A 12,076-nucleotide genomic window follows, 5' to 3' on the forward strand; every position below is an offset into this window, starting at 1 on the left:
TGTCAGCACCAGAAACAGTACCAGTTTTCGACAAGAACGCTGGGGCATTGCAAAACAAGTCGACGGAATGCGACGAGACGACATCATCCAGCCGTGCAAGAGTGCAGGGCGTATGCCGCAGCATCAGTGAAGAAGAGTGGAACCCTACGTTGCTTAGTCGACTATTGTAGCCTGAAAAAAAATCAAGAGAAAGGACGTGTACGCTCTTTCCAGATAGGCGGCGCCATGGATTAACTCCAATAACGTGAAGTACATGCACATTTCCTCGATGGACCTCAAGATCTGCTTCGGGAAAATCTAGAACAATCAGACCCCGAGAAGAGGCAGCCTTCGATACCAAAGAACGTGTTCGAGTTCAAGGTGAATCTTTTTGGTATTAGCTCCTTATCTACGACTCATCAACGCTATATGCATACATTACTGGCCGGCTCGAAGTGGCAGACATACCTCGTGTGCTTGGATGACCTCGTTGCGTTTGCCTCAGGCTACGAAGAACACTTGCGGTGTCTTGAAGCGGTACTTCAGCAAGCCAGCACCTCCGGACTCACCCTTAAGGTGAAAAATGCCGCTCCACGTACGTGGAGCTCTTGCTCTTGGGGCACGTGATTAGCAAGTGTGGGGTTCGCCGAGGCTGGCGGTAAACTGAAATTCAACTCGTTTAGGAACAGCCTAATGTGCTGACGACGTCAGTTCACGTCATTGTCAGCAGGGGTGAATCTTCTGAATAGTGATATGCACTCTCTCACACCGATACAAGCAATGCAGCCTCTGCTGTGGGCCATCTCAATGCGCTTCGTCAAAATGTCGTGAAGCTTAGGGTGTCGCTCGATAGTGAGAGCAACCGATCCAGAAGAAACAACCTAATCATTTTTGTCCTAGACGACGCAAATATTGAAACATGGTCCAAGTTGGAGGAGAAAGTGCTATCTTTTTTACAAACGCAATGGAGCGAACAAACTACCTGCAGTGAATATAAAACGCTGTCATGGGCTTGGTAGATTCTATGAAAAGAAAAACTGACCTGTCCTTATTAGGTTTCTTAACTTCAAGAATAAAGAACGCCTCCTATCTCGTGGTAATAAGCTAGGGCACCAACTTCGCTATTCGTGAAGATTTCAGCCCCGACATCAGGCTTGCGTGATCTAAACTTGCGAAACACGCAAGAACGCGAATTGGCCTTTCAAACTTCGATACGATAAGCTCCTTGTTGGGAGCTTATCGTATCGGAAAAACAGCAATATGAAAAATATAGGAAATGGGAATTGTGAGAAAAATAGCAATATAGGCGGTGCTCGAGCAATGTTTCCTCAAACCTGTGCGTTGGTAAAAGACGTTCTGCTCATTCAACTTGTGAGGTTACCATTTTGGTCATTGACTGCCAAAGCATAAAAAAGAAGACCAATGAATTTGCTTCTCTGACCTGTTCAGTCAAATCTAACGTAGTTATAGGCAGGGAATCTTGGCTCGAAGAATCTGTTGGTAGATCAAAAGTTTTTTCCACCTGGCTTTCACGTCTGCCGTTCTGATCGCAACGCGCTTGGTGGTGGTGGTGTTTTTCTTTTTGTTGATTCGTGCTTACAGACGTCTCCTGTGTTGACCCCATCTAATTGTTTCGAGTCAGTTTGGTGTAATATCAATTTTAAAGCGGGACAGTCCCTGACAAACGGTTCCTTTTACCGTTCCCATGCCTACGCATGGCCTGAGTCCTTCACATCTATTTCGAAGTTTCTCTCTACAATAAACAACGACTATCTTAGGCGGTGATTTCAATATGCCCAATGTTAGGCGGGTTGGCAACAAGCCTGTCCTTGGTAATTCATCGGCATCTATGGCGTTTCATGAGGATTATTGTCAATGACTTGTATTAGTTTGTTACTGCACCTACTAGGTTTGGCCCCAATAGTTCTTCCATCTTAGATCTGCTTTCTTCAAACCATCCATCGCTGTGCATGACAGCACTGTTATTCCTGAGATTAGTGATCATGACTGTATTGGAGCCCATGTTTCATAGGCTCCCTTTTCTTGTGCGCGTAATCGGCCAAGGAAGATGTTTTCTTTTGATAAATAAAGTTATGCTTTGTTATCGAATGAGCTTGCCATTTTTCTGCAGGAATTCAATCATTTACCTCAGTCCGCACATTGCAACGTCCTGTGTAATACATTTTGCTTCATACTAAAGCACTGCATTTCCGATGGAGGCGGAAATGTTGTAGGCCCGTGTACTCAGATTTGGATGCACGTTAAAGAACCCCAGGTGGTCAAAATTTCCGGAGTCCTCCACTACGGCGTCTCTCATATTCAAATGGTGGTTTTGGGACGTTAAACCCCACAAATCAATCATACTAAAGCAGATGATAGACAAACATGTTCCAACTAAACATTTGTCTTCCCAACAACGTAGTGATAAGCTTTGGGCTACTCCGGAATTCAACAAGCGACATCGTCCACTGAATGCTTATAGAAAGCAACGCAAATATTTTTTACCAAGTCTCAGAACGGATTTCGGTCTGATCTTTCTTGTTCAACACAGCTCATCAAATTCAGTCATGATCTTTTTTGCTCATTGGACCTTGGAGTGCAGACGGACAGCATATTCCTAGAATTTCATAAAGTGTTTGATTCTGTGCCCCATGTGCTGCTGCTACATAAACTCTCATTCCTCGGCATTACTCCTGCATTGCTTCATTGGATAAGGTGTTATCTACAAGACTGGATGCAACGTGTGCTAAGTATTAGTTCCCAATCTTAATATGTTGCTGTTACTTCGGGAGTTCCACAGGATTTTGCGTTGGGACCCTTGGTGTTTCTGTCTACATCAACGATATCACTCAGGATGTATCCTGCAAAGTACGACTTAATACAGATGATTGTATGGTTTACCATTGTATTAGACCCACATCTGACGATCAGTACTTGCAACGCAATTTAGACAGTATTATGCTCTGGTGTGATATGTGGCGTATGTCTCTGAACCTTAGGAAGTACCAGTGCGTTTCCTTCACTCGTAAATGCGACCCGCACCTGTTCCATTATACATTAGATACCATCCAGCTAACGCAACTGAGTATAAATACTTTGGTGTTTACTTTTTATCAAATCTTACCTGAACTAAGCCCGCTGAATATGTCACAGCGAGAATTCCGTGCCGACCGGTTGTGGCCTCGCGATCTCCGACGTCAACGTAGCTCTGGCCAACTGGGCTACGTCATCTCCTGACGCCGATCTCCGACGACAGCGTAAATATGACCTACTGGACTTGATCTACGCCATTTCCTGACGCTGACAAGAGCTCTCGTAAGTGGTGCCCTGTCTTCGGACTCCTGTGACCGTGTTTCCATCTTTCCTATCTCTTCTATCCCCTCGATATGTCCTCGCTCGCTGGCTTAGCGCATCTCTCTTTCTCTCTCTCTACACCTTTATTCCTATCCTTTTAATCCCTCCTCACCCCCATCCCTTGTGTGCTACTGCTGAGGTGTCGCACCCTGATGCAGACAGTTACGGGGCTCACTTTTCTCTTCTTTTCCTTCTTCTATGCATAAACACTTCCCCCCTGCAGAATGTTAAGCTTCGTTAAATAGAACTTTCGGTTAGCACCTCCTAAAATCAGAGAACTACTCTACTTTTCAAATATCCAACCTATATTAGAGTACGCCTGGGTGGCGTGGGACTCACAAACAAACACTATGTCGAATATGCTCGAGATCACACAAAACTGCGCAGCTCGGTTCGTGACTATAGCAACTATGACTTCAGTGTCAGTGTCACTACGCTTAAGGATAGGTTAGGGTGGTATTTGTTAGTTTCACGTTGAAAAAACTTGAGACTGGAAATGCTATTCAAAATATTTCATGGTTTGATCGAAATAGATAAAGAATCTTACCTATCATTTCCCCATTTTTACATAAGAGAACTGACCATGCTCTAAAATTAAGAAAAAGTTTTTGCAGAACAAACATTTACCAATACTCATTTTTCCCGCTCAAAATCTCCTAGTGGAATCGGCTTCCACAGGAGATTGCAGGCTGCCGCAATAAAGCATATATCAAAGACATATCGCTATACTCATAGCTAAATTTTTGTTATGTGTTTTTGTGTTCACCTTGTCTTGAATAGTTTTTATGTAAGAATAAGTTACGCTGTGTATTTCCCCTTTGCAATAGTGCCCTCTGGTGCTGCAGGTACTTTAAACAGAATAAATAAATAAATAGATAAAAAAATATATATATTACTGCGGCCATCACCATAGGCATCGGCAGGATATTGTCTTGGGTGGTGCCAACGCGTATTGCATCACGGCTGCTGTGGGGAGGTGGAGGGAGGGGGTGCTGGTGTAGCTTATGTCGAAAGCAAGGGTTGGTGGGCTTGAGGGAGGCAAGTTTCCCTTTTCCACACCCTACCAACGCTGATGGCCATCACTGTCTTCTCACTGTCCACTGACGAAAAGGTTATACGTCGTTTTCTGTCAAAAATTTTTCACGGATCGCCGAGCCACTAACTCACCTCCGGAAGAGTGACGTGGAGATCAAGTGTGAAATGGTGCAAATGGAATCATTTCCTGGATCAAAACAGTGCTTGCAGACGACTCCGGTATATGCGAGTTTCGACGAATGCACCAATACGGAAATCCATCCTGAAACAAACAGCGAAGGATTCGGCGCCGTCCTTCTGCAGAGGACCGAAAAAGTCGAAGGCTTATCAATTATGTTGGCTGGTCAACATCTAAGGCTAGTTATCTCAACCGATATTAAAGATAATGCAAAAGAAAGAGGAGGGTGGCCCGTATCACGAGGTAGGGAGGGTGCCATCTAAGGCAGGCAGAAGCCAACCACTCCACAACAAAAAAGAGGTTTTTGGGCATCACATCGGCTACATCAAACTATCACTCCAACATTTACCTGCCATCGATCCACCTTCACCCGCGTTGCGGGACAACCGGTAGAATGACAGCTTCTGTGGAATCCTAGGAGCTGACAGCTTCGTTCAATGAGACTGAACCAATCCGAAACTCAGTGGCCTCCTGAAATACTTCGAGTGTAGAATTACTCTTGTTCTAAGTTTTTCTTTTAAAACAATGTTCTCCTACAGAACAAATTGTCTCCACTTCGAGTCAACTCTCCCCTCGTTATACCTTGAACTCTATGTACACAGGTTTTGCAAGCTTTCCGTGAAGACGCGATGGCTGAACACCTTGCACTTTCCCGCATGCTCGCATGGATACAAGAGAGCTACTGTGGCTTCACCTCACTGGAGACGTCGCCCAACACGCAGGGACTTGCCGAGTCTGTTAACTACGGAAGACACCAACGACTAGGCCAGCCGGACTTTCGCAGCCTATAGAACCACCTCACTCGCCATTCCAGCAGATTGGAATGAACCTACTATGTCGTTGCCAACGTTGACTTCCGCAAACAAATAAATCTTTGTAGCTACCCACTACCCCAATGCTACGCCGAAGCAAGGTTCCTACCCAAAGGTAGTGCCACCGAAGTAGCCAAGTTCTTTGCTCGGAGCATTGTGATGACGCCCCAGAGATATTCATCACCCGCCGAGCTACAGCCTTTCCCCGCAGGGGTGCCTGCGCAAGTAGGCGTTTGGTGTGTAGCGACACCACAGACCCGAGCTAATGGGGGAGTTTTGGCTCCCTCCCACGCCTAGCCATGCGTGGCTGAGCCGTGTCCGGGGAAAAGGGAATCCTGGGGGTTGAGCCGACGCTAGGTGATTGGACCTTTAAGGCCCCCCCGGAAGAGGCAACACACCCCTTTGGCCCCGGCTTCACGTAGACGGCACCCCTGGGCTTACCCACCCAGGGGAAATCGGCAGTCACCTTTTCCTATCTCTCTCCCCTACAACTTCGTCTTTATCTCTCACTTTTAGTCTGTTCTGTCTACTTCTCTCTTCTGTTTACTTCCAATTTTCCTGGTAGCAAGGTTTAACCTTGTGTAGTTACTCAACCTTGAGTAGTTATATTTGGTTATAGTGGCAATGTACGGCTGGCGTCTGCAGCCTTATGCTATAAGTGCTTCAGCGTCCCCTGGTTAGACTCCGTGGTGGGTGGTCGCCATTGCTGCCGGAAAAAAAGTACACTACTATGGGAACACCTGCATTTCCCCGTCTCCTAGATCGTCTTCCGCTTATGAGGGGACGCACCAATGAAATGTCAGTTTTCAGCCAACCCAGACAATGCTTTCCAAAATTCCATGTTGTGCACAGCGAAAATCCAAGAAAACAAGCCAGAGCCATATTTCCATTTCTTGTTGCCAAATCTCTGACTGAGGTCTTTGGCCCAGGATACAAGGTTACAAAGATGGCTAGCGGAGACCTTCTCCTTGAGCTGCCTGAAAAACATCACTATGAAAAACTTGGCAGTCTCGTAGCATTTGGTAATATCCCAGTATCTGTTTCACCTCATAGATCAATGAACGCGTCACGCGGAGTTGTTTCAGAAGCAGACCTTCTTGAAATGTCTGAACAGGAACTTCTTGAAGGGTGGAAGGAGCAAAATGTCACGAATGTGAAACGAATCGTCATCAGACGCGACAACAAAGAAATACCTACCAAACATTTATTACTCACTTTCGCATCTAGCACATTGCCTTCCTCTATAGACACAGGCTACATCAAACTCTCTGTCCATCCCTACATTCCCAATCCAAGACGGTGTTATAAATGTCAACGATTTGGTCATGGCTCGCAGAACTGCCGGGGTCAGGAAACTTGTGCAAGATGTGGTAGCCACGCCCACCCATCTGATAACTGTGTTACTACGCCTCACTGCGTTAATTGTGATGGGGAACACGCCGCATAATCACGTTCGTGTCCTAACTGGAAGAAAGAAAAAGAAATAATCACTCTTAGTGTCAAATAAAATATATCATTCACGGAAGCCCGGAAGAGGGTCTCTCCTTTCTACAACACATCTTATGCTGATGTGGCGCGTCGGGGGGCCAGCGTCGCACCAGCCCTCGCCACTCCTTCGGCCCGCGCATACCGAGCCGGTGGCGGTGGCACCTGCCCCCAAGGCGGCTGTAGTCCAGGCTACTCCACCTCCAAGCAAATTGAGGCCGGACACTCCAGGGTCCTCTGGTCTCAAGGCCTCACCTTACCAGGCGAGGCCCCAAATTCGAACTAACAGTCCGCACGTGCGGGCATCCAGTGCCTCCGAGGAGGCAATGAATACGTCGGGACCCTTTGTACCGAAAGAGCGGCGTTGCTCATTGTAGCGCGCCAAGAAAACAAAAAAGCAGATAACAGGGCCTGGTGACGGCCCTGTTACGTGAACTCAAACTACCTGTCTAAACAGCCACTCGCTTTTCGTAGCCACAGCACTATTTTACATTCACCAAGAACACTCAAATTATACACTGGAACGTCAGGGGCCTTCTCAGAAACCTTGACGACATCCAAGAACTTTTACACGAACTCTCGCCATAAGTGCTGTGTGTACAAGAAAGACATCTTAATTCAAAACACACAAATTGTCTTCGTAAATACGTTATTTTTCGAAAGGACCGTGATGATGCCATGACATCATCCGGAGGTGTTGCCATCATAGTGAGTCAAGGAATTGCATGCACACACTTACTATTCCAAACATCTCTGGAGGCAGTGGCTGTTTGAGTGGTTCTTTTTGATAAACTGATCACAATCTGCACTATTTACATTCCTCCTAGCTATCAGCTGCAATAATGTGATTTACACTCTAACTGATGAACTTCCGGAGCCTTATGTTCTTCTTGGAGACTTTAATGCGCATAGCAGGTTATGGGGTGACTCTCGGCGCGGCATGCGAGGTCAACTGATTGAACAGTTACTTCTCTCGTCGAGCGCGTGTCTCCTAAATCGAAAAGAACCAACCTATTATAATCTCGCTAATAACACCTACTCCTCCATAGACCTAAGCATAGTATCTCCATCTCTTGTGCCTCTACTCCAGGGGCAAGTCGTCAGTAATCTGTAAGGAAGTGACCACTTTCCTGTAGTTTTGAGCACAACTACAGCAACTGAGTGTCCACCACGTGTTCCCAAATGACTCATAAACAGAGCCGACTGGGAACGGTTTTATACCATCGCTCGTCTAGGTTTAAGTGACATATGTACTTTGAACATTGATGTTGCTGTCAACTACTTCACAACGTTTCTGATTGATGCTGCAACAAAATGCATCCCACAAACAAATGGACACCCTGGAAAAGGGCATGCGCCATGGTGGTACTCTGAATGCCTAAAGGCGCGCAAACAGCAAAACAGAGCATGGAGGTTGCTTCGGAACTCGCCGACAGCCAAAAATATTGACACCTTCAAGAAACTAAAGTCCCAAGGCAGGAGAACCCGTCGGCAGGCCAGAAGAAAAAGCTGGCAGAAGTTTTTGTCAGGGATCAATTCATACACACAGGAGGCTAAAGTCTGGAACATGGTCGGTAGGATAGCAGGGAAACAAGTACACACAGTTCCACTCGTAAACACTCAGGGTGATACCATAAAAAATCAGGCAAACTTCCTTGATGCACACTTCGAACGGGTGTCCAGCTCGACCCACTATACTGACACTTTCCAAAAATACACAACAAGAATAGAAAAGCAGAAACTCGAACACAAATGCACTAGATACGAGGCATATAACCAAGCTTTCAGTCTAGCTGAGCTCCGAACATCTCTAAACTCCTGCAGTACTTCTGCCCCAGGTTCTAACCGTGTGGTGTATGAAATGTTAAAAAACCTACGAATCGAAACGCGAAAAACTTTACTTTGTTTGTAGAATGCTATCTGGTTTTCTGGCACTATCTCTACCTCCTGGAAAGAGGCTATTATTATTACCATTTTGAAAGAGGGCAAGGACCCTTCTTTAGCTTCAAGTTATAGGCCTATTGCACTTACAAGTTGCTTGTGCAAAGTATTCGAAAAAATGATAAACTGCAGACTTGTACATTTCCTTGAAACAAACAATTTGCTCGACCCATTTCAGTGCGGGTTTCGAGAAAGTAGATCCACCACAGACCACCTTGTTTGTATCGAGGCACAGATCAGGGACGCCTTCATCCATAAACAATATTTCCTCTCTGTATCCCTCGATATCGAAAAGGCTTTTGATACTACATGGCGTTTCGGAGTTCTAAGAGACCTGTCCCACCTTGGCGTGCGCGGAAAAATGTTTCACATAATCGAAAGTTACCTGTCAAACCGGACATTCCGTGTCCGAGTGGGCAGCGTTCTTTCCCAAACATTTGTCTAGGAAACAGGAGTGCCGCAAGATGGTGTACTTAGCTGCACACTTTTTCTCATCAAAATGAATTTATTGCGCTTGTCCATTCCTTGCAATATGTTTTATTGTACATATGTCGATGACGTCCAGCTTGGCTTTAGATCTTGCAATCTGGCAATGTGTGAGCGGCAGGTTCAGTTAGGTTTAAACAAGGTCTCCAAATGGGCAGAGGAAAACGGATTCCGACTGAACCCACAAAAAAGCACGTGTGTCTTGTTCTCCCGAAAGAGAGGCATCCACTCTGAACCCGACATTGAACTGAACGGTCAGCGTCTGTCTGTTAATGCGGAGCATATATTCTTAGGCTTAATCTTGGACAACAAGTTGACCTTTGTACCGCACATCAAGTATTTAAAAACAAAATGTTTAAAAGACATGAATGTTTTAAAAGTGTTGTCACATACTACGTGGGGTAGTGACAGGCAATGTCTCATGAATCTGTATAGAAGCCTCATTCGCACCCGCTTAGATTATGGGGCCGTTGTTTATCAGTCTGCGACTCAAAGTGCTTTAAAGATGCTGGACCCCGTGCACCATTTGGGCATCCGCCTTTCTACGGGTGCTTTCCGCACCAGCCCCGTAGAAAGCCTTTACGTTGAGTCAAATGAGTGGTCGCTTCATCTGCAGAGAACTTATATGTCCTTTGTATATTTCCTTAAGGTGAAAGCAGACAAGAAGCACCCCTCATAATCTACTATTAATGATTTGTCGAGCTCCATTCTGTTTCAAAACAGGCCTTCGATGAGGCAGCCCTTCTCAGTTCACCTGAAGGGTCTAGCTGAGGAAACTGGAGTGTCACTTGAACACAGTTTAATGGCTCCTGTAGCATACCCGCCACCGTGGCAGTGGCAGACTATAGACTGCGATGTGTCTTTTTTAGAAGTTACAAAACATGCGCCTATTGGCCATATCCGAACATACTTCCTGGAACTTCAACACAAATACACGCGTCCTGAGTTCTTTACAGATGCCTCCAAGTCTAACTCCTCTGTGTCCTACGCTGCTGTCAGCCCATCCTTTTCGGATGCTGGCCCTCTACATCCAGGCACAAGTACCTTCACAGCGGAAGCTTACGCGATACTTGTGGCTGCTAAACACATCAAACAACTACAAATACAAAAAGCGGTAATTTATACGGACTCCCTCAGTGTGGTAACGGCTCTGCACAATGTTAAAAGACGAAAAAACCCTGTCCTCGTCTCACTTTACCCCACTTTATGCACACTCTGCACACTCAAACAACATGTTGTAGTGTGCTGGGTGCCAGGGCACCGTGAGATCCAAGGCAACGTAATGGCGGATCAGCTTGCTGCATCCGTCCACGAAAGCACTGCCACTACACACACCCATATCTATCCCGGCCCTTGATCTTAAGCCGTCTCTCAAACGAAACCTCAGGGACTACTGGCAGAGCAAGTGGGATAGACACACACAAAACAAACTACACATTATTAAGCCACACCTTGGCCATTGGCTGCCAGTATCGAAATCGCGTCATACAGAGGTAATACTAACGAGGCTCAGGATAGGACACACATACACGACACACACATATCTTTTGTCCGGTGGCGATCCACCATTGTGTGACAGATGTGGTGAAGCATTAACAGTTATTCACATGTTAATCCAGTGCAAACAGCTAGAAACTCTAAGAAAACAACACTTTTCATTACCCTACCGACAACATATACCTTTACACCCTGCAATGTTCGTCGGTAGGGAATCGCTTTTAGTCATAAATCATTGTTAGCGTTTTTAAAAGAAATTCGTAGTTTTCATATCATATACCCGGGCATTCCGTAGCACGACCTCTCTAGAGAGGTTTTTGCTGCGGTGGCTACACAGGAAAGCACTTGCCTCACGGCCCTTGGACGCAAGGGTATGAACGAGTGAGGCACTTGTGCTAATGCCATACTTGTCCACCATCGTTTTTTGTTATCACCTACTTTTGTCATCTATTCACACCACACACACCTTTCACGGCATGGTCATGATTTTATTACTTGTATGTTTTTACCCGCCTTACCACGAGGAATTTTATGACTCTTATACAGCCGCTTATCACAATCATTGTCCATATCTTTAGTAAGATGAACTGGCGCTCTTTGGCCGTGAAATGGCCCTTGCGCCACAAAACATCAAACATAATCATCAGCTACAGCCTTTACTGCTGACCTAACTTAGGTGATCTTGGGGTACAACCAGATAAGCCACTGTCAGACTACATCCACAAGCCAGTAGCCTCGCCGAGCACCTGAATGAGACCATCATTCACATGCCGGTCGCCTACGTCAACGCTGAACACCAGACGTGGTCTTCGCAATCAACACGGCCGTGCAAGAAACACTGCGGATGATTTCGTACTAGTTTTAAGTAAGTAATCTGGCAATGACGCTCGATGCCGTGCTACCAAACATTACCGACGAAGAAAACTTTGACATAATAATATTATCTGGCGTTTTACGTCCCAATACTACAAAGTGATTATAAAAGACGCCAAAGTAGTGGGCTCCAGATATTTTGGCCACTTGATGTTCTATGTGGTGTCGTGGTGTCTATGTGTGTTTCTTTCTCTGTGTGGTTGTGAGTTGGGCGCGAATTTGACTTTTTAGTCATGATGCTCTTTAGAGCGCTGACATAGCGCAGAAAATGAGGTTCTGGCATTTCAATTCCATCGAAATGTTACCACCGCAGCCTGCATCGCACCCGCGACCTTCGCCTCAGCAGGCGAGCATCCTAACCGCTACGCCACCACGGCGGGTGAAAACCTCGATGTCACTGTCTGCCTTCAGTGCACCGAAAAAACCAAACAACTCA

This window comes from Rhipicephalus microplus, chromosome X, assembly GCF_043290135.1.
Source record: "Rhipicephalus microplus isolate Deutch F79 chromosome X, USDA_Rmic, whole genome shotgun sequence".
NCBI lineage: Eukaryota > Metazoa > Arthropoda > Arachnida > Ixodida > Ixodidae > Rhipicephalus > Rhipicephalus microplus.